Genomic DNA, 22,843 nt, shown 5'->3' on the forward strand with positions numbered 1-22,843 from the left:
TATCTTGACCTAAATCCTCTGCATACTTGTCTATGACAAAGTAAGCAATATTCATTGTCCTGAAGGCGGCTCAGTTCTGAGCACTTACACTTAACCTATTTACCCCTGTTAAAACCTGTCAGGCAAGCTTGATCAATCTCTCTTTTTTTTTGCAGATTTGGAAACAATATACAGTTTAGCTTGCCCAAGGTCATGGTTAACCTCTAGTGACTAGCAGTCCCTGTTTTCCCGGGACTAACCTGGTTCAGAGATACAGAATTATCATCTAAAAAGTGGTCAGTCCTGGGCATACCAGATGAGCTGGCTACCTTGTTTAATGCAGACAGTGTGAAATCAGGGCTGTGACCCCAAGGGGATGCTCTTACCAATGACAGTAGTACATAGTCCCCCTTTTTCCTATGTTTTGGCCCAAAGATTTAATGGAAGCTAGGGATGTGGTGGAGGAGTTCCTGGTTTCAGATGCTTCCGAGTGCATGCTCGCTTGGATGCTATTCTCTTAGACGGATGTCCAAAATGTCCCTCCTTCCAATGGCTGCTTCAATATGTTCTTTTACAGCAACCTTTGCAGCTCTACATTGTAAGCAATTCCAGTACTTCCCAGAAACTTGAAGAATAAACTCCCTGTTTAGTTTAGACAAAGCCTAGCAGATAGCCAGGGGAGTCTGATAAATATGTGTGCTGCTCCCTGGGGTGCCTCGGAAGAATTCCAAAGCTCAAACCAGATGTGCAATTGACAGAGGTTGATGAGGGATGGTGGAGGGTTTGGGCACAGTCCACATGCCAGGTTAATTCTTCATAGAGATGTCAAGACAGTTTATCCATCCTAGGACTCTCTGGCCTCTTTGAGGTCATCAACTTCTCTTCCTGGACATTTTGGGGGAGGGGAGCTGGAGAGTCCCAAGCTACAGACAATGAGGGTTTTCTGTAAACTGTTTAGGGATTGGGAATATGTACGCAGGGGTAGGGAAGGAGGGCAGCTTTTTGCCCAACTTTAGTCCCTGCTATTTTTGGTTCCTTTGAGAATTGTTCTACTTGGTTACTTATAGAACATTTGGAAATGAGTTCCCCCTGGAGGCATAGGCCTGTGATGTCAGGAACTCAGAGGGCTGAGGCAGGAGGATAATAGGTTCTGCGTTATCTATGAGGGAGTCCAAACTGGCCTGGCCTAGGGAGCGAGACCCAATATCAAAGTAAACAGCAAATAAAACCAAAATAAATGGCAAAGAGGATTGGAGATGTGGGTCCGGGGCAGAGACCACAGAGCATGTAACAGGCCTATGTTTAATTCTTAATATTGTAGCATGCACAAGCATGCACATGCACGTATGTACACACACACACACACCCACACACACACACACACACACACGCACGCACACAAACACATACACACACATAAATAGCACATTTTTGGGAACTGGACTACGGATCAAATGTTTTTTACTTCAAGGTTGATGGGAAACGGCTTTTGGGGTAACAGGAATCAAGGCAGCCTGACCACTGTGGTTTTCTGATGGGCTTTCCAAATAGCCTGGGCACCCAGATGTCAGCAGGAGTCTTTTTTTGGGTCTTTGTGCTTTTGTGAAGTCCATTCAACCCCAGGGGCTGTGCAGAGGGGTCACAGCTCCGTGTGGAGATAGACATGGGAGAAGGTGACATGGCATTCAAGTGGAAATTATTTCCAGATGACATTTCAAAACCATTCCTCCATTCCCTCACATCCATTACGTGGCACTCCTTGGGTAACTACGAAAAGGCCTCCTCTGTCTAACACTTTCCAGGCTGGAAGTCACAGACCCTCCAAAGCACAGGACTTGACACTTGGATATTGAGAAATTGCGTTCTTCCTCCCCGTTTGTCAATGTGCCCCACGAAGACATTTGGTTCTTTTGTGCTAAAGTCTTTTTTTTTGTTGTTGTTGCACAAATTGAATAAAAATTCCATCTTCCCAAACAGTTTCTGTTTGCTCAATGAACTTCCTTTCTTTCTCAACATTTTTAACGGAAACTTAGTACTCTTTCTGCAAATCGCATTTCGTGACCTCAAAATTATGTTATGTCTATGTGGAGCGCAGTTACAAGTGGTTGTAAGACCACTTTGGGTGCTGGCAACCAAAATGGAGTCCAATATAAGGCCAGCAAGTGCTCTTAACCCCTGAGCCATCTTTCCAGCCCCTATTTCTGAAACTTCTATATATCTCAGGAGCTACATTAAAAGGTCATCTTAGTAAACCCAGTGATATTTCTGGGCTTAAGATAAATCACATTAAAGTTTTTTTTTTTAATTTTATCTTGAATGACTTTGGAATCTATGGAATCTAAGCATACTCGATAGCCTGAGATCTGTGAGAGGAACGATATCAAGCATCAGTAAGCAGTCGGCTCTCAGCCTTCGTTGTTGAAGCACTTGTTGAAGGGCGATGTGGGAATATTGTAGTAATTAGCAGTAATTAGAATCTTGACTGTAATTACCTGTGTGAAAACTGGTCAGCCTAGTCCTTGTTCAAAAACTGCACGAAAAATTGAAATAACATTCTAAATAACTTCTACTTGGTCATGGTTACCTCCTCCCCCACTTCTCCCACATCCATTCCTATCTTCCCTACCTACTCAACTTCATGACCTTTATGTAAGTACAGCGTATGCTGCCCACAAACTCTTGCTTCCACGCTATCACTGGAGGGTGATCTACCCATCACGGTGTACACTGTTTAAGAAACAGACTCTCCCTTTTCAAACATCAGCCCTCAGCTGCCAATAGCTCCTTAGCTGTTGTTAGGGGTGGGACTTGGAGCCTACCTCCTCTCTCCATGCTAGAATTTTGTCTGGCCTGAGCCTGCACAGGTTCCAAGCACTCTATCTCAAATGTTGTGAATTCATATGTGCAACTCCCATACTGTGTCCAGAAAACACCCAGTGCTCAAAACTGTGACCTGGATTCATTCTTAAACGTGGTCCTGGCTTCTGTTTTTACCGAGATTGCCCTTTAAGCTTTAATCCATTTAAAGATTTTGTTTCTTTGGTTTTTTTTTTTTTTCAATTCTTTGAGGGATTCCATAACCCAAGGGAGGGAACAGCAGTGGACATTGAAAAACACACAATTGAAACTTAAACTTGTCATTTTACCCATCTCCCAACTTAACTATTAACCTTGTTCATGACCAAAATCTGTCACCAGAAACTACAGTGAAATCAATGGGGTCAAACACTTTAATCGACCCAGGAGGAAACGGAGTCCCTAGATTTGGCAGGGGGAGGGGGGCATCAGGGACTTCTGAGTTACTCAAGTAAAACTTTTGCTCATTTTTGAATGGAAACAGGAGACCAGGCTGTGAAGCGGCATGGTGTTAGCATAGCCATAGGGAAACTGCATGGCATTAACATAGCCGGAGATGCAGGGCTTCCCAAGAGGGAACTTGGTGTCAGCATCCTTTGCAACTGAACTCCTCCAGATATTGTAAGTTCTTATGAATACGTTAGTCCTTTCTTTTATTGTGAGTTGTTCATGACAATATCAAGCCAGATGACTAACTATAGCCATCTCCTGAAGAACAGGACTCTTGACATAAATTAAGGAAGGATCGCTACAGACACTGCATGCAATTCTGAATGTGGCTTATATAAAGTCCGATGGTGTGGGTGCATGAGCAGTTCATGGGTTTTCTGTGTCAGTGTTGAACCTGGAAGACTGACCCAGGTACTCTCCAGGAAACAGTGTTCAGGTGCTTTCGTACGTGTAGGGCAATCGGCTGCCTTTTTGACTTTGATGATCACCCTTAAGCACTCAAAGAGGACTCCACTCACACGCCTCTCTATCCCCCTGCTTGCCTGTCAGTAATAGAGGATCTAGATAATTACAGGAGAGGATTTGGTTAATTACAGTGCTGAGAACTGACATCCAGAAGACGGCTTTCTTTTCCACGAACTTAATTACAATCTGGCTGGTCAGCCTTACTCTTAAATTGACCATCAATTGGATTACATAAAACTGACATTTTGCATAAAGGTCTCTGTTCCACCAGAGATCTAAGAGGCTGTGACTCACTGCTGCTCTTTTCATTCGAACAGTCTTCTGAAAAAGATATAGTTTGATAAACAGTCCCTGAAGCTTAAGTTAGTGTGCGTGTGTGTGTGTGTGTGTGTTCTTAATAATGTTCAGTAGGTTTTCCCTTGACCTTGCTATCACTGTGGTCTCTGGTAAGGTTTGACTCTAAAGTGCTCTCCCATAGATAGGGTCATGTAATGAGAGTGAAAACTTTAGATAGGACTTTGTTGAAGAAAGCAAGTCCTTGGAGTGCCTTTGACATTTTTATTTGTTCCCAGTCCCTTTCTTGTTCTTTGCTTCCTGTTCAGCAGAACCACCCATCACATATGTCCACCGACCTAACATTCTTGCTCAAGTGCACGGGGCCAAGCAACCATAGACTGAAGTCTGAAATGGGGAGCGATGATTGTTCCTCTTTCAAGGTGTTCTCTTCAATGTTTTGGCCACAGCTGTATAAAAGTAACTACTGTGGTGCTCTTGTTGACACTGTGGTGGATGTCAAGAACTGTTGATGGAGAGGTAGGGGTTTCCTGCCCTAGAATAAGTGAAGAGCCGAGTTTGGAAGAGGCAGCCGCCCTCAGAGAAACAATGCATCGTATTTCCACATTGTATAATCATTGCCAAACCTGAGACCAACCCAGTGCTGGTCTCCATTTTAGAGATATGTTTCTTTCCCAATGTCACGTAGCAGGGAGGATTTTCCTTGGAGGCTTAGTTCTAATACAAGCATTAGTAAGTGACAGATAAGAAACAGCTCTGTATGACTTCGAACCCACACTCTCTCTACCAGTCAATGCTACCTCCGGGACCAATTCAACTCCTAGAAAGTCAACAGTGCTTTTGAAGAGTCAACTAGAGAGAGGCAAAATATACAATGGAGTCACTGGGTCCCGCACATGTGTGCCCACCAGGCACGCTGTGGGGGCCGTCATCCAGGTAGTGTTCTGCTTGTCAAACTATGTACCAAGAGGAAGAACGCCTCTTTTACAAAGCAGCTCTACCATGCCAAAGGATGCTTGTTTTTAATGAGCACTGGATCTGAAGACCGGCTCACAAGGAAGGAAGGAGTCACGGAGTACACATGTGGAGTCTGCATGGCTTGACGCTTCCAGAACGCTTTGTGTACTGGGAAGATAGTTTACCCTTCTTAGCCTTGAAGCCCTTCACATAACTTACTCAATCTCACTCTGCTTTTTTGGCCTCAGAACTCCACCAAAGCTACTTAGTGTACACTCAGATCCCTCTTCTTATTTTCCCAACTCCATAAAAGCTTTGCTCTTATCCCAACTTAAAAGGCTGTGTATTGGCTTGTGTTCTCATGCTAATTATGGGGACCCTGTCCCCAGTTGGTTTTTGACTGGTCAATCAAGTTGCCAGCAGCTTGAGGCTGGGCAGGGAAACAGAGGCGAGACTTTTGAGATTCCTAGGAAGGGACCAAGGAAAGAGGAAGAGAGGATTCCATTGTGACGAGGGCATGAGAGACCGACTTTGCCAGAAAGATGCAGGAGGAAGAGACAGTTGACATGTAGGTACAGGGGAAAGCAGCCCCAGGAGGGCTGCCCAGCAGGGTCCAGGGCAGCAAAGATGAAATATAGATTTAGTAGGTATTAACTCAGGAATATCGGAGGGAAGTGTATGTTTAGTCAGGTGGAGTTAGGGAGTGGCTCAGGCATTAAGCTGTTTAAGGTTATTTAAGATGTAAGGCTGTGTACATGTGTCTTCCTTTGCGGGAATCCAGAACATTGGGATAATAGCAAGAGGTGTGCACATCTGCTGGCTGGGGAGTTTAGAGCAGATTAATAAAATACCACAGCAGAACTGGAAAATCCAGAGGACTCAAGCCTGAGATTTAACACTTTGTGGCCTCTCTCTCTCTCTCTCTCTCTCTCTCTCTCTCTCTGCCTGTCTCTGTCTCCCACCCCCCCCCCCCCGCTCTCCCCCTCTCTCTCTGCTTCAGCCTATCCCAGTGTATCTGACTGCCCACGCAGATCAAAGATCCTGATGTCCTGGCTGCAAGGCCAGCCATGTTATGACTTTGACAGATCCCAGAAATGTTTGTCCCTTGTCAACAAAGTTTACTGGCCATCATCAACTATGTGGTGAGACTTATCAACCAGGCTGGCAGACAGTCAGATGCCGAAACTGCTATTCTGGGGGCTCAAAACTGCTTACTCTTCCTGTGGACCAGGTCACTTGAAGGTTTGTCTTGGACGGAATCATGGCAGGCCGGGCTGCTGCCTGGGATGGTGCTGGGGGAGGGGCGGGGTGTGTGAGGGGAGCTGTGGGGTTGGGAAGGCAGGGGCACTGCTGGTCCTGAGAATGAAATCCTTTGTGAGCTCACATCCACTTTCTGGAAACACTACCTGAGCGGTGCCAGTCTGTGCCCTGTCTCTTGATAGAAGAAGCAATTTGTAAATTGCATGCTGCAAATTGCCAGTACCCATCTAATTATTGTTTAATCAACATAATCACTCCGTGACTGGCATTCCACTTTGCAAAATGGATGTTATTTGTCTGGAAGCTACCTAAGGGAGATGTGATGACAGTTGATTCCTGATTTTGATAGGGCAACTTAGATTTTGGGGCTCTCGGTGGCAGGGCGGTAATCTGCATTTGCCAGACTTTGCATTTTGACCTTTTCCCAGACGCTCAGTGTGGTGTTATCCTGTTTCCTAATGCAAGGCGGCAGCGAGCCCTAGATTCCAAGCAGCCATATGACCTCAAGGGAGAACAGTCAACCTCAGCAATATCACTCGGGGAGGCAAAGCAGTCCATCGGTCACAGTGAGTGTTGCCAACCTAGAACATGTGCACATCCAATACAGTCATTGGGATAGACACCCAGCAGACGTTAGCAAGCATATTGGTTCCACTATATGTTGGGGGTGGGGACGGAAAGGCAAGCTCTGGTGTAGCCCAGGCTGTACTCAAATGTGCTATATAACCAAGGATGACTTTAAGACCTCCCTGCCTTTACCTCCCGAGTGCTGGGATTACAGGTGTGTGTCACCACGCTCAGCTTATGAAGTGCTAGTGACCAAAGCAAGGCTCCCTACCTGCTAGACAAACTCTCTACCAACTGCATCTCTAGCCCATGTGTACGTCATGCTCTGAAGTCTCTTTAAGAAAGAAACAATTTTCTGAGTAACGCCCATCAAAATCTCTTGTTGTCACTGGCATGAATAAACTAGAAATCGAGTCCCAGGATGCACTGCTCCCTGGACACGTTCCCAAGTGTCCACTTCCATGTTTGTGTCAGAATTTGGGCTAGAGAACGTCTACATGTTGATGTCAAATGAATCATGGTTCCTACCTCAGTGAACATGGCGTTTACTTATGAACTAGCGCTGTAATTCTGAGCTCTTGCCTCTGAATTACCAACCAATCAAGCCATCTGTCCCTGGTGTGCAGTAAAGACACCAAGGGCTGTGGATTATGACATCAGAACGACTCCCTTGGGAAAAGATTATAAAGCTCTGTGAGAGCCATTGACCAAGAGGCTGGTGAAGATAGTGTAGGTTAACCCCCAACTTTGTAGCTGCCATGATGAGAAACAGCCCCTGGTCACATGGGCCAGCCTGTCCCAATTCATGAACCCAAAGCTACTCTCCAGATGCAGAGGAACTGTGGGGAATGCCCTGTCCCTTTTAATTGCTCAACAAAATTGTACTGCCTTTCCAGCTTCAAAGACCATGTTCCAAAGGTTTCACTCTAGGCAAAAGTACAGTGGACACTCCATATCAGTGGTGCAGCTAAGCAGACATGGAAAATACGCAGAAAAGTGGTTACAACTGGACTGAAGGGGGGGGGGGCTTTCTCCCTGATGTGTCATCATTCTCTAATTAATATACTGTAAAACTAATCACACAGTATTTACATTGTATCAGACACAATCAGCAATCCAGAGATGATTTTACAGTAGTACATGGGAAGATGTCTATAGGTGATAGGGAAACATTATCACATTTCATATAAGGGTCTTGGGCATTCTCAGGCTTTCTTATCCTGTATGTATGTGTGTATCTGTGTTTGTGTGTGTGTGTGTGTGTGTGTGTGTATGTATGTATATATGTGTGTGTGTGTATGTGTGTGTCTATGTTTATGTTTGTCTAAGTGTATTTGTATGTGTGTATCTGTTCATGTATGTATGCATGTGTGTGCATATGTGCATGTATGTGTACATATGTGTGTGTGCTAGAACCAATTTCATGCAGATATTCAGAGATCACTATGTTTTCTTTTCCTCTTTTCTTTTGAACTTCAGGAGTGTATCATTCCAGGTCAGCCAAGGTCACATGTCTTAAAAAAAAACAAAATCAAACAACACAGCCACAGCAATAAGACCAATCCAACAAAAACACCACCCAACAAACAAAAAACTCAACCCACACTGAGTGTCCAGGTGTCACACACATCACCAGGATTCAAAGCACTAAGCTCTGTGTCCTTGGCACTAACTTTCTCTCTTTGTGAATCAAGACTGCTTATAACTCCAAATATAAGAATTTTAGGTGGAGGGTTTTATATCTATACGTTCAGAGAATTTGCTAATTCCCAGGTTGTAAGGTTATGGACAAGCCATGTTTTCTAAGTGGTGCTTCTCCCAGAAGAAGAATGTAGCATTTTTGCATATATAGAATGTATATGAAATCATATTTAGCCATAAACAGAATGAAGTTTGTTATTGGCGATGATATCTATGGAACCAATGTTATGTTAAGTGAAACAAGCCAAACAGAAAAACAAAACAAAACAAAACAAAACATCCCATAAGTTGCAGCCAATAAGTTATCCCTATAGACGGGAATGGGATAATGTCCACTTGACGTTAGGAAGGGCAAAGGGGAGAAAGTGTCAGAAAGAAGTTCAGAAAATGGCACCAGAACACAGAACTGGAGAATCATTTCCGGTGCCTCCAGAATCTTTCGAAGGCAGGGATAGCCTGGTCTAACCTGGTAAGAACAGATAACTGATCAACACTGGTCTAACCTGAGTGAAGACAGGGTTGAGTGTGTGTGTGCAGAGCATGGATCTCCTCAATGCTCAGGGCATCCATAGCAAATGGATTTGCTGCAAGATGGCCACCCAGCCCAGCTCCATCAGGTCCATCAGAGGTCATGAAGAGCCTTCCCTCAACATCCCCGAGGGGTTCACCTGTGGACATCCTTCTATATGCTAAACTGTCTCTAGATTATTCATAATTTACAAGATAAGTCCTAATAGAATAGATTGTTCAGGCGACAAAGGAAAAGACTCTGCACCTGTTCTCTTTTCAAATTCTTTTAGCATTTGAACCTGTGGATTCAAAAATCTATGCACACAGAGGCCTAAAGCTGCATGTCTCATTTATAGGAAGGGGCTGCCTGCAAAATCAGCCAGCCTTCAGGAAAGCAGGACCCGGAGAGTGAGCAATATCCGCCAAGCTGACGGAATCCCAAGAGCCTGTCATGTCTGGATTTATAGTGTATGAGCCAGTCTGTTTGCTAGCTTAGTGGTATTGTGTGTGTGTGTGTGTGTGTGTGTGTGTGTGTGTGTGTGTGTGTGTGTAAAACAAAACCTGAAACACCAACGAGCTTACACTATCTAGTATACATACAGGCGTTGAGCCCTTCAACTACATACCAGGGCTCATGAAACAAAACAGAATCTGACTGGCATGGTGGCAGAAAGGGAAAATTCTTCTTCCATGCCCGTCTCTGTTCCTTGGTCCAAAGACCTAGAATGATCACTGTCTCCGAAGCACAGCGGGACAAGGTATCGACCATGAAAGCCACTCAAGTACTATCTTTACTATCATCCATACATTTCTATGTCTCTGTAGAGTCATGATGCCCAGGGAAAACAAGAAAACAAAAGTCAATGGGAAACAACAGTGCTGGGGGAGTACCTGACCCTGTTGGCAAGGACAGATGGAGGGACACTGGAGGCAAAGCAGACATGCCTCTTAGTATCGGATGTAGGGTGATGGTAGCATGGCAGAACCCAAGGGTAGTGGTGATAGAAACCCTAACTTCTATGGCACAGCCCCACCAGAAGGAAATTCCCCTATGGAGGGGCTGAGCCAGGGTTCACCTAACTCAGTAGCTGTGGTCCAGAGACAAGGACATGGTGTCCAGCTAAGGAAGAGGACACACACCATCCAAAGGACACAAGTCTGACTGGCTTCTTTCATCCATGCAGTTAACATGAGGCCTATGAACGCAGCCAAGACCAGGAGAAAACACTTTATATTTTTCAGACTTTCATATGCATGCTTCAAAGAAAGGCCAGGAGCAAGGCTGTTTGACAGAATATATACAACACTTGACATCCCCAAAATGGGTCCTAAGCTGACTGCAATTATGTAAAGATGTTTGTCTTCATACTAGCAAGTAACAGTTGCATTAGAGAAGAATAGCTATAAATATCTGTGTAAACGCGTTCCTTAACATTGTCTTTAGGTGACATGTGAAATTACACAGAAAGAAGGGCTGGAGATTTGACTCAACAGTTATCAGTTCCTGGCATCCACATGGAACCTTGCAACTATCTATAACTCCAGTTCCAGAGGATCCAACACCCTCTGCTTAGCCCCAGGGCGCTAGGCAGGGACTTGATGAACAGACATAAGTACAGGCAAAAGACTCAGACACATGAAATAAGCAATATAAACACACACACACACACACACACACGGGGGTGGGGGGGAAGGAGAGAGAGAAAATCATGAATGAAATTGAAAGAAAAATGTCAATAATGAACATAATAGATAAAACTAAAGTACCACCTTGTCTGGCTCACTTGTAACCAAAGCAGTGTGATGTTGGAATTAATGACACAGAGGACATCCTTCCATGTATGAAGTCAGCAATGGTCATATCCATGAATGGAGCCGGTGCCTCCACTGAAACACTTCTCACAAAACTCAAAATAGCAGCATGCAGTTTTGGAAGAAACTTAGCATATTTATTGGATCCAATCCTACCTTTCTCTCTCTCTCTCTCTCTCTCTCTCTCTCTCTCTCTCTCTCTCTCTCTCTCTCTCTAGTGCATGCAGTTTTGGAAGAAACTTAGCATATTTATTGGGTCCAATCATACACACACACACAGACACACACACACACACAGTGTATCTGAATCAGTACTTCTACTTTAAAAATCAAGCCTAAAACTTGGACATTTGAAAAAAAAATGTTCATTATTTTAAAATACTAGAAATACTAAAAATGGCAGTCACACGTCTAAATAAATGCTACTTATCCTAGGGCTATGCTATAGGCCCATTAGTTATGGACCCTCAAGGATGAACACTATTGCACCAGGCTAAAACCAGGTACTTTTTCCTGGTTTTTCAAGACAGGGTTTCTCTGTTTAGGCCTAGCCGTCCTGGAACTCATGTTATAGATCAGGTTGGCCTGGAACTCAGAGATCTGCCTGCCTCTGCCTCCCAAGGGCTGGGATTAAGGTGCATTTTTTGTTAAAGTGTTTGGAGTAAAGTTCTATAGAAACGGGAATGTATTTTAAAATGCCACAGCCAAAAGGCAGGACAAGGGGGTCCAATAAAATTATAAAATGATGATAGTTATCAAAACTGTACTATGAATCCATTGGGGGGGTTCTTTATATGATTCGCTACATAATGTTTGAAAAATTCTATGCTAATAAATTTAAATCATATTTAGAAATAGCATAAAACAAGGTCAGAATGCTTAGCAATAAATAAGAATTGTAAGACACAAAGTTTCATACAGGCATTTATAGTCACAAATGTAGTTGCTATTTTAAAAATTCTGCAGGAAAGCTAGGCATGGTGGCACATGCATCTAATCCTAGCTCTTGACAGAAAGCATTACAAAGGTCAGGGGTTCAAGGTCACCCTCAGCCACACAGCAAGTTCAAGTCCATCCTAGACTATAAGAGACCCTGTCTCAAAAACTCCAAAATAAAATATATCAAGAAGAAATGCTACCTGTCCCTGTTCTGCCTATCTGATTGTATTCTCTTAAGTAAACTACTTAATTTAAATTTGCTCTAGACAGTCTTTACTGTCCCTAATAATGCCAAGATTGTATAACTCAGCTTGGTTCAGCCATGTGCCCCTTTCATGACTGTCACCACAGCTTTCTTGACAAGGAACACTAAGACATTGGTTGGGACAATATTTAGCTTAGGGAATATTTTCTGTGTAAATTATTTTAGCTGACAACTAGCTGTTATGCCCTGCCTGCTCTGATGTGTCTCCACCTTGTAAACATACAAGCTTGGGGAGAACGGACGGGGTGAGCAACGGACACATATCATCCTGTAAACTGAGGACAGGATCCAGCGCGTGACTGAGAAACTCCACATTTGCTGTACTCTTGAGCCACGCTGCGGGTAAGCCACAATTTCTGCACTTCGTTTTTCTTGACGTCCAGCCACAATGAGTGCTCAGAGTTCTAAGAGGGATCTTAGGACCCTGAGATCTTAGGGTGTTGATGCACTCCGTTCCATCACAACACTCTGGAGTTCTATTTATTTCTCTCCAGGAATATTGATGGGGTAGGTGGTGGTGGGGGGGGGAACACAATGTGATTGCTTGGCAGAATAGAAAACACTTTTTGCCTCGGTTTCTCTTTTGGATAAAGAAGAGTCACTATTATAAAGAAATAGACAAGACAGAAGATGTGTCCCCAAGGGGACTATTTGCTCCTCCAATGAGAATCAAATAAAGGTACCATTATTTCTTAATATAATTGTAACTCAGTGGCTTGTATGCTTAAGAAAGGGGTGAGTTGAAGACACACATACCATCATCAACATATGCAGTGTTTACGAAGATTGCTACCTCCAAAAGCTGGAAGGGCCAAGGGGCCCCCACAGAGCAGAAGACTTGCAGCCAAGGTGCTTTTAAACAAAATATGCATATTCAGTGAAGAGTGGCAGGGAACGCTCTTCCCTGCTGAACAGAACAGCCTTTCTAAGTCCAGCACTTTGTGAGGCCCATAGGAAATTCTACTCATGCCAGTTGGAAAAGAATGTTCCCAGTACGAACACTTGGAGAGGAAGTTGCAACCACAGGAGACAGACTAAACAACAGAATTCCCGAAAGCATTTGAGTCACACGTGTGTGCACGTCACGTTCCACTTCCCTAGGGCCTGGGTTCCCTAGGATAGAAGGGTGCTGGGGAAAAGATCAGACAGCCTACTCATCCCTGGGCCAGACAGATGCTTCTGCCACTTCAGGGCCAAAAGTCCCAACAGGGGAGCTGATACCTGCAGTTCTCCTGAGGTCACACAGTGTCAACTGGACATTACCTCCAAAAGGAGCCTTTTATCAAGTCCATGTCATTAAGCACCTATGTTTTCTAGCTACAAGAGACTTGGCCACAGGGGCAGACAGCCTGGTGTTGTTTACTGGCAGGCTAATGGCCTTTTAGCCAGCACAGAGGGCCTGGGCTATGGAAGGAAGAACTGTCCAGTGTACCTTAGGATAGCTGTTGACCCTCTATGTGGCCAGGGAAACCGGGTTGGGGTGTAAGTGCCATTGAAAGGGAAGATAAAGCTTTGCTGGATGCTCAAAGGAGCCAGATTTCCTGGAAAGCTTGTGAAAACAGAAGCCAGGCCCCTACTTTCTTTTCAGGAATGAGAATCTCAAAGACAGTGGCTCTCAACCAAGGCTCTGTCGTCCACCCCCAAAGGCCATCAGACATTGTCTGGGGACATTTTTGATTTGTCACAACTCAGAGGGTAGTGGATGAGGCCAGGGATGCTACGCATCATCTACAGTTCGATCCCACAGCAGAAGTGCATCAGGACCAAAATGTCAATAGTTCAGTAGATGGCTTCTCTGTGGGAGATATCGTCTGCAATATGTGGGCTTCTGTTTTTGCATGGCTTGTATGTACAAGCCTATTCACATTCATGTGTTGCATGTGGAAACCTGAAGTTGATATCGGGGTCTTGATCACTCTCCACTTATTTATTGAGGCAGTACCCCTCACAACTGAACCCAGAGGATACAGATCAGACCAGGCATAACTAGCCAACTTGATCTGGTGATCCTGTCTCTGCCTTCCAAGCCTTGTGATTATGGAGGCCACCATGACTGCCTGGCCTTTACATGGATTCTTGGATTGCGTGGATTCAAACCCCCAGTCCTCATAACTGTACTGCAGCTCTGTATCCGCTAGTGACACCTCATAGTATGTGTGCTTTTAACAAGTTCCCCAGACAATCTTGATGGGCATTGACTTGAGAATTCTGTACATGTCTTGGTATCCAGTCCAGAGATCAGGCAGGAAGGTAGTGAGGGAGAAGGTAGTGGATATTCTTACAGATGTACCAAAAGCATCATTGGTGAAGACAGGTCCAGCAACCCTTAATAAAGGCACCGTGGAGCTCTGGGACTGGGTAGGTGAGTGAGTCACCCAGAGTAGAAAGGTCAGAGCTCAGACATGTCACCCTCACTGCCATTTATGTCTCCAGAGCTGTGGCAGCTTTGTGGATACAGCTTGGAAGAGTTTAAGGCCTCCTTTCAAGGGCACCGTGTTTTCAACTATGATTGTTGTAAGCTGATAATGGATAGAAGTGGAGGATTTGTAGACATGAATTTCTACTCCACGGCACACAATGGAACAGGACACATGACGGGGTTTAGCAGAAACCCTGCTATCATATCTGCTATGGTTCAGGAGTAACAAGCCAAGAAATGTTTCTATAGTCCTAGTCGTCTGTCTGTCTGTCTGCCTGCCTGCCTGCCTGTCTCTCCTCTCCTCACAAGCTGGATATTTGCAGGTCCCCAATGTCCTTGCTCGCCACTCCACAGGACCTGTCTATCCTGGTACAGTTGAGAGATGCCCGAGAAAGGGCCTTTTAAGGAACTGCCATGGAAGAATCAATTCCCTTGCAGGTGGAAGGTGGAAGATGGAAGGAGGGAAACCAGAAGCAGGAACCTGAGCAAGTGACGACATTTTCTTGTGGTTCTGAGGCCAGTGGGGGTGGAGGTTGCTTATCGTTTTCTTGAAACAGTTATAAAAATTGTCATGGCTAAAAGAAATAGGAAGAGACACAGAGTAAACTTTTCTTTATGCATCGGATTGTAACATTTTTTTTTGTTTTTTTGTTTTTTAAGGTACACAAAGTTTGGGTTGCTCTTTTTGCTGACTCACTCCTCTTGCAATTTTTACAAATTCTACTGTAATTACTGCCTTTCTCCTAAAATGTTATATTTCTAAGACATTTAACCTACATGCTAGTGTTGCCACAGTGGTTAAATGTTAAAACCAAATATTCCAGTCTTTTTATTTACAAGGACACAGGAGGTACTGGGCTAATCAAAAGAATCAACTTATTATCCTGACACGAATTTGAACATTATTTCATATTTTATCATTATAATCTACTAATACTCTACAACACTCTGTTGGTGCTTTGAGAGATCAGTGTTACCATCACTTATGAAAACCATTACAATCCCTTGATACTGGTTGGAAGGAGGTGTGTGTGTGTGTGTGTGTGCGTGTGTGTGTGTGTGTGTGTGTGTGTGTGTGTGTATAAGGGAATGAACCAGAGACATGAGTTGGGTGTGTGGGTGGGGGGAATGAAAAACCAGGGACATGAGTTTTGTGTGTGTGTGTGTGTGTGTGTGTGTGTGTGTGTGTGTGTGTGTGTGTATAAGGGGAATGAACCAGGGACATGAGTCAGGTATCTTTAGATAGTTGGTTTTGGATCCCCCAGACAGGTTCCTAAACCCAGTTTTACACACAAGCCAAGTCCTTTCTACCCAACCTCCCCTCTCTCACTTCCCAGGCCCTCCCTGGCTCTCTCTTCTATCACATTCACTTGCTGCTGTCTTAGCTCACTCCCATAGAGCTGGAACTGCCTGTGCCTGTCTTTGGTATCACAGCACCTGATAACTGTTGCCAAGAGAATGATCACTCCAGTTTCCATATGGGAGAGCTCAGATTCTAGAGTGCTGTATCCAGTGAGGGTCAATACTCTGAGGTTTTCAGAACCTCACCAACTGCAAGCCTTATGGGTTAACCACTTGATCCTGACCTGAAGTTTTCCTCCCTGACTTTAATAAGTACTTTCAATGCTCCATTGCTGACTTATCATGGGTTTTATTGGTTGTACCATAATAACAGAATGGCATGGTTTTCCTTGCCTGACCACGAAGAATTGGATGCCCATGGTCAGGTACAAATGAAGCAAGTGTTTACTGAAGACCCCAAGGGAAATGACAACCACAGAGCATCTTCCCAAGACTGAAGCTACCCATCACCTACACAGATGCCTCGTTTCATGAAGAAGACTCTGACACAAAGGCCACAGCCACTGATCCTATCCCCCCAAGGAACAGCAGAGTACCTAGAAGCACTGAATGGAATAGTACCCAAGCCACACGCAGTTCTTACAACCAAGCTTTCATCGTTCTCCCCGACCTTTACCCTGGAACACAATGTGCTATATAGAAGCAGCAAATTATAAAAATGTGTTTGGCAGCCCAGATGTACCAGCGCTGGATCAGATCTCAAGGCTGCTCCATTTCCAGTCTGGGGCTCCATTCCTGAGCAAACGTCCTGTAAAGAAATCTACAAATGTTTTTGTGACTGGTGTCCTTGAGCAAGTGTTCTCAATGCCTCTCCAGAGCCATATGGAGCTTGGGCATGCTCGCAATAAATCATTCCTTTGGGTCTCTATCATTAGTTGGCTCTAATCCTCTTAATTCTGTACCTAATGAGGCATTGACTTGGCTAAACAACAACACAAAACCTGGGATAAATTACATTTATTATGGTATGATATAGCATCTGTGTGGAATTTCTGCTCGAGCTACAGGGTCTTTATATGGAGAGTATAAATAATATATATCTTCCTGTGGTAGCAAAATCCAAATATCTTTAACATGCAGCTAGCAGTCATTTTCTAATCACTCAGGAAAATCCACCCTTTTGTTCATGACTTCACTAAACAGCACCAGGCATGCAATTAGGTGAAGACTTTCCTCTCATCTTGAGTCAAGGGCGGTGAGTAGAGAAGGTAAAGTGAGTCTCGTGTCAAAGTTGATTTGTCTTTAAAACAGATGCTGAAGGTAGAAGTTTTTTTTTTAAAGGAAGTTTTTATGGAGTGTGGTGGTTTGAAGGAGAATGCCCACCCCTTCCCATGCTCACAGATCTGAATACTTGGTCACCAGGTAGTGGCTCTATTAGAAAGGATGAGGAAGTGTGACCTTGTTGGAGGAAGTGTGTCACTGGGATGGGCTTTGAGGGTTTTAGAAGCCCAAGCCAGGCCCAGGGGCTCTCCTGCTACCTGTGGATCCTGATACAGAACCCTCAGCTCCTCCCACACCATGTCTGCCCTTACGCCTCATGCTTTCCACCATGATGATAATGAATGTAACCTATAAAACTATATGCGAGCTCCAGTTAAATCCTTTCCTTTACAAGGGTCACCATGGTCATGGTGCCTCTTCACAGCACTAGAACACTGACTAAGGGATGGAGTTAAATCTCAGGTGAATTACAGAGTAATTACCAACATTCCTATGATTTGAGATAGCAAACAGCACCCTTGATGCCCAAATATGAGACTGCCTTGGGTCCAACAGTTTTTAACCGACTGGTTCCTCCATCTGAGGGGAAGGGAGGGAGGGGGCTACAGTGCTTCTCTCAATGAACCCAGAACACAGCTTCGGAAACATTGGTATTACTAGTCCCTTTTATCTCAAGCAATTGCATAGCACGGGCTGGTTCATTGCATATGTTCTTCTAGCATTCTTTCCATCCACCTCTCCACACAATTATGCTAGCCTAATTGTGTGCCAATCATTGGGCTCTTGTGCCAGATTCACGAGGCTCCTGATGGAGCAGCACAGAAGGCAGCTCTGAGCACTTCCCCCCCCCTTGGTTATCGCTCTACCTGTCCCTGGTCTACACCCTAAGTTCCACCATACCCTGCAATCCAGCTAGGAAAAGGAACACACATGATTGGCAACAGAGAAAATAATTTCCATTGTGTATCACTCCTCCTTCATAAATACCCGATCTACTCTGTCAGCTTTGTCTTTCCAACAGTGGTATAGGGAGGCTGGGACTGGGGTAAACTGGTCCCATGCAACCCAGACAGGACCTACTGTCCTAAGGCTGGGCAGATCGTTTACTGACAATACCTGCTTTTCTTAATCCTTCTGTTATTGAATAGGAAATAGAAGACCCAAAGTATGTAAACAAATGTGCATAACAGTTCAATCTTCTACTGGCTAAATACTAATGTCTTATTTCAAAAAGAGTGGTAATACAAAAACACTAAAAATCATTCCCAAACATAGAACCCAGAACACAGGGAGGGGACCTGTGGGTAGGGCCTCACTCATCTGAACAAGCTGGCCAGGAGAGCCCTCTGCTCAGTGGGACCTTTTTGGCAAGTCTGAGGACCAGGTTTGCACAAAAAAAATCTGCTCCGGCAGTTTACCTCACAGACTTCTGCCAAGTTCAGGGTCCACAGACTCCAGAAGACTTCAGGGAGGAGGCAGGCACAATGCAAGCAGGGTAAGGGACCCCCTCACTCGTCTGAACGAATCAGGGTTCACCTCTGTAAAAACAAACGCTTAGCTGCACTTCAGGTCCAATTAATCTTGAGTTAGCTCTACATTTAATAAAAATCAGAGTCAATTACCCTGTTCTGTCAGAGGCTCCAGACGGTGACAGAGTACGTGGTGGTTTGGTTCAAACCTCTTCCCCCACGCTGGTCTCCCCTTGATGCATCTGGGACTCAAAAGCTATGATTGAATGAGCCTTCAGATGCACAGGTGTTCAGCTCACTGGGGACACCACACAACGATTCAAATGCAGTGGCCATTAGTGTCCAGTCTCATTCTTTTCATGGCCAGGAAAGGCTAAACAAGAACACTTTGGGACAAGAGCCCTTGTAGAATGGAGTGGGAGGGAAGAAAAGGTCATTGAAGACCCTCAACAGGGACAGTGTGTGCAGCAACTTCTGGAAGTAATCAGGAGGAGTGAGCCAAACAGCTGATAAACATTCAAGTCCAGACAGTCTTACATGGCCAAGTCCAGGAGATCTGACTGCCTGAAGCAGGTCCAGGAAGGAGACTAAATCAACCTGGGCCCATCGAAAGCACGGGGAGGTCCAAGGGCATAGGAAGTTTTAAAGTTTGCTTTTTGTTTTGTCTTTAGTAAGTGAGATTCCCCGATTACAGTCTAGTCAACGGGCAGTCAAATGCTACATCAAAGGAGACACGGTGATTTACAGCAAACACATGGATCAAGGGTTCCTCTGGTTACCAACAAGCCCACACAGGCTCCTGCCAAATGAAGCCACCAAATGCCCAAGGTTGTGATCCGAACTAGACCAGTGTCCACGTGTCCCCTTCCCAGAAGATTCCCACAATGTTTTCTCAGCTTCTAGTCCTGACAAGTATGAAAGTTGTTTTTAATATCTTTCAGTAAAAAGAATAGTGGAGTTTCAAGGTATTTGCTCATTGAAATATCTAGGGGTGATAAGTGTCTCAGATGTTCTCTAAGTCTTCCTTTCAAGTGATTTGTTTATGGATCCAAAATTTCTTCTTTAGTTACATGAAGACAATTCCTGAGTAATCACTTATCTGCAGAAAGTAATTCAGCTCTAATTCGAGTTTAACCTCTGTTCTGACATATTCCAAGCACACACACACACACACACACACACACACACACACACACACACACACACACCAGAATTGTTGGCATCAAAACCCTCCCAATCAAAGCCATTGCCTATTGTGAACCTTTAAAGTGATCGTCTAGACAGGGCCAGTGGCTTCTTGCAATCTGCTAGGGTACCCAGCACAGCAAGGTTATTCTTCTCCTTCTTCATGACTGATAGTAATTAGTATTTAAGTTTCACTGTGCCTGCTTGAGACACTCACTGCACAAGTTACCCTGGCCTCATAGTTAGAAGCAGACATCTAGTAATTTCCTTTGCTCTAACAACTTTTACTCTGGGTACTAACACTAAGCCAAAGGCTGTCTGAATAAAGAAAAAAGATATACCGAATACCCTGTTCTCACTAACAACAAGTGACAATGAACGCTCATCTGGATACACAGCCACACCAAACCCTAAATTGAGGGCCACTCCACCTTGTCAGAGCAGCCTGTTAGGCCTACAAGTTATTGCAGTATAAATAAAGCTGTCTATGGGAGGGGTCACTGGTAAGAGCAGTTACAGATTGGAATGTCCTCGTGTGATAGGGTCAAACATTTGTCTTGAGTAAAATAAGAGCATTGGACTTGATTCTAAAAACAAAAGTCAAAAGACCATGTTCTATGATTTCAGGACTCCCTAGTGGGGAGCTAGAGGCACTAAGCACATTAGTACACCGTTAGCAACTGGGTCAAGTTCAGCAAAGTGCTCTCTAAATCCATGCTGACTTGGCCAGGCCTTGGGAGAAACAAACAAAAAAAAAAAAAACCCTCTAAAACAAGGTTGGGTTGAATAGTTATTTCTCTGAGGAAGGGTAAATATGAGTGCCAAACTCTTCCCATAGAGGAGTAGTTTGCTTTGAGAGACTTAGAAGTTTCTGTGAAGCAGATCTGATCAGCAAATTCCATCGCTCTTTCTTTGCAAAAAGAAATGTATAGCTCATGTTTCTTGTTTCATTCTGGTTTTGAAGTGTTTATATCAAGTGCAAAGAGCAGGCACCTCTCCAGTCATATGTCAGAAACCCTTAGGATCACCAAATAGTTTGGCAAACTAGAGGCAAGAAGAGCAAGAAGCCAGGACCATGGCCTATATCAATGAAGCTCTGCAGAGAGAAAAAACAAACAAGCAAATAAACAAACAACACAAAATAAAAAACTCAGGATTGGAAACAAAGCATCGACTTAGGAACAGCTGGAAAAATTGGGAAGCTCACTTCCAGTCATAAACAAATTAAGTCAAGCAGCTTGAAAGAACAATGACTTACAAGTAAAAGGGACAAATATTGAAATAGAAATTTATCTCCCCCCACCCCCAAAATAAATTCTTTAGAAGTACACATAGAGAAATCAGGAGACTTATGAACCTGCTTAGATAAGTTTGGACTAAAAACTAGGTAAAGAAATATTTGGCAAGTATGAGGACACATAAATCAGCTGGCCCAGATGACACAGGCCCCTAGGGAGCACAGGAATTTAACTAATATGCTTACCGAACAATGGTGTAGTAAAAATGAATAATTATTTCTGAAAAACTGCCTTATACTCAGGGGAATGTCAGACAATTGGAAAAAGGCCCAACAACATGTGCTATTGATACAGAAAGAAACAAAAGAGAAGAGTAGTTTTTTTTTAAAAAATCAGTGACTGATGCATGCTGTGGTGGGTTTAAAAATTGAGGGAATAATATTAGGGAAGTAAAAATTTTAAAAGTTAGAAAAAAAAAACAAGGATAAATAAACAGAGAAAAAGCTGTAGGTCATTGGCTCACACCCACAACACGCCTAGGGGAGTGTCTTGAAGATTTCAATGCTGTGCTGGATATTATTAAGAATACAAGGCCCTGTGATCCATCCAATAGCTGACTGTGAGCATCCACTTTTGTGTTTGCTAGGCCCCGGCATAGCCTCACAAGAGACAGCTATATCAGGGTCCTTTCAGCAAAATCTTGCTAGTGTATGCAATGGTGTCAGCGTTTGGAGGCTGATTATGGGATGGATCCCTGGGTATGACAGTCTCTAGATGGTCCGTCCTTTCGTCTCAGCTCCAAACGTTGTCTCTGTAACTCCTTCCATGGTGTTTTGTTCCCAATTCTAAGAAGGGGCAAAGTGTCCACACTTTGGTCTTTGTTCTTCTTGAGTTTCATGTGGATCACAGGGCCCCCAGTGGAGGAGCTAGAGAAAGTACCCAAGGAGCTAAAAGGATCTGCAACCCTATAGGTGGAACAACAATATGAGCTAACCAGTAACCCCCGGAGCTCGTGTCTCTAGCTGTATATGTATCAGAAGATGGCCTAGTCGGCAATCAGTGGAAAGAGAGAGGCCCATTGGTCTTGCAAACTTTATATGCCTCAGTACAGGGGAATGCCAGGGCCAAGAAGTGGGAGTGGGTGGGTAGGGGAGTTGGGGGGGCGGGTATGGGGGACTTTTGGGGTAGCATTGGAAATGTAAATGAAGAAAATACCTAATTAAAAAAAAAGAATACAAGGGATGGGGAGGAAATTTAGGATGGCCGTGCAACATCTCAGGAAAGAGTTCACTGTCATCGTTAGTCTGAAGATTCAACAACAGGGGTGGGTGGAGGGGGGTGGGGACAGATGAGAATTATAGAATCACAAATATGGTATTGAGCTGCCTAGTTGTCCTAAGGTTTCTACAACCTGCCATCATGCGGATATAACCCAAAAGGTGGATGACCCTCGAGTGTTACAAAATTTATGGATCATACTCAGGTGGGGAATTCTCCCCAAAGACTTGAGGGGAAGGAGGAGGGGAAAGTAAGCAAACTTGGCTACATTTGGACAAGGAGTGAGCCAAAAGAACTTGCTAGAAACAGATATGACCAGGCTGGGGGTAGGGGGGCGCAGGGAATTGAAAGCAGCAACATTTGGAAATGAGAGCGTTGGCCACGAACTCCCACCAAGCAGGTACAAGACGGATGAGATGGAAGGCAGACGTTAGCGTTCATGACTCTGTCAAAATCTATGTTTAGAGCACATGACCCCAGAGTGATGTTTAGCCTGTAAGGGAAAACACCACCCTCTTTCCTCCCTAAAATGATACAGCAAAGGTGAAAACAAGGAGAAGTGACAGACAGGGGCCAATGCTCAGGACCAGACGGTGGCAGCTGCCTTTGCGCCGCT

General features: G+C 44.3%; 1 protein-coding gene and 1 long non-coding RNA gene across 22 annotated transcripts in view; one reads left to right on the forward strand and one right to left on the reverse strand.

Annotated features, from left to right (window-relative positions):
* Lnx1 (ligand of numb-protein X 1) overlaps positions 1 to 22,843 on the reverse strand; it is a 110,597-nt gene that overhangs the window by 49,180 nt on the left and 38,574 nt on the right. For 2 of the 16 annotated variants that reach the window (XM_030254175.1, XM_017320691.2), the window contains exons 1-2: positions 18,680 to 21,067; positions 18,476 to 18,595 (exon numbers count right to left, since the gene is read on the reverse strand). The exons of 13 other annotated variants lie outside the window; for them this stretch is intronic. The gene's annotated coding sequence lies outside the window, so the exon portion shown is untranslated. Of the gene's footprint in view, positions 1 to 18,475; positions 18,596 to 18,679; positions 21,068 to 22,843 lie in introns of those variants that run through there. One more of the 16 variants, NM_001159578.1, reaches the window with a different exon arrangement.
* Gm32304 lies at positions 6,034 to 16,710 on the forward strand. Of its 6 annotated transcripts, none has more exons than XR_868492.3 (4): positions 6,034 to 6,243; positions 6,690 to 6,827; positions 12,221 to 12,397; positions 14,798 to 16,710. It is a non-coding gene; the product is annotated as a predicted gene, 32304 (long non-coding RNA). The 6 variants fall into 6 exon arrangements; XR_377036.3 differs by having other exon boundaries at positions 14,913 to 16,710; XR_868495.2 differs by having other exon boundaries at positions 16,150 to 16,710.

The sequence above is a fragment of the Mus musculus genome, chromosome 5 (genome assembly GCF_000001635.26).
Source record: "Mus musculus strain C57BL/6J chromosome 5, GRCm38.p6 C57BL/6J".
NCBI classification, from domain to species: domain Eukaryota; kingdom Metazoa; phylum Chordata; class Mammalia; order Rodentia; family Muridae; genus Mus; species Mus musculus.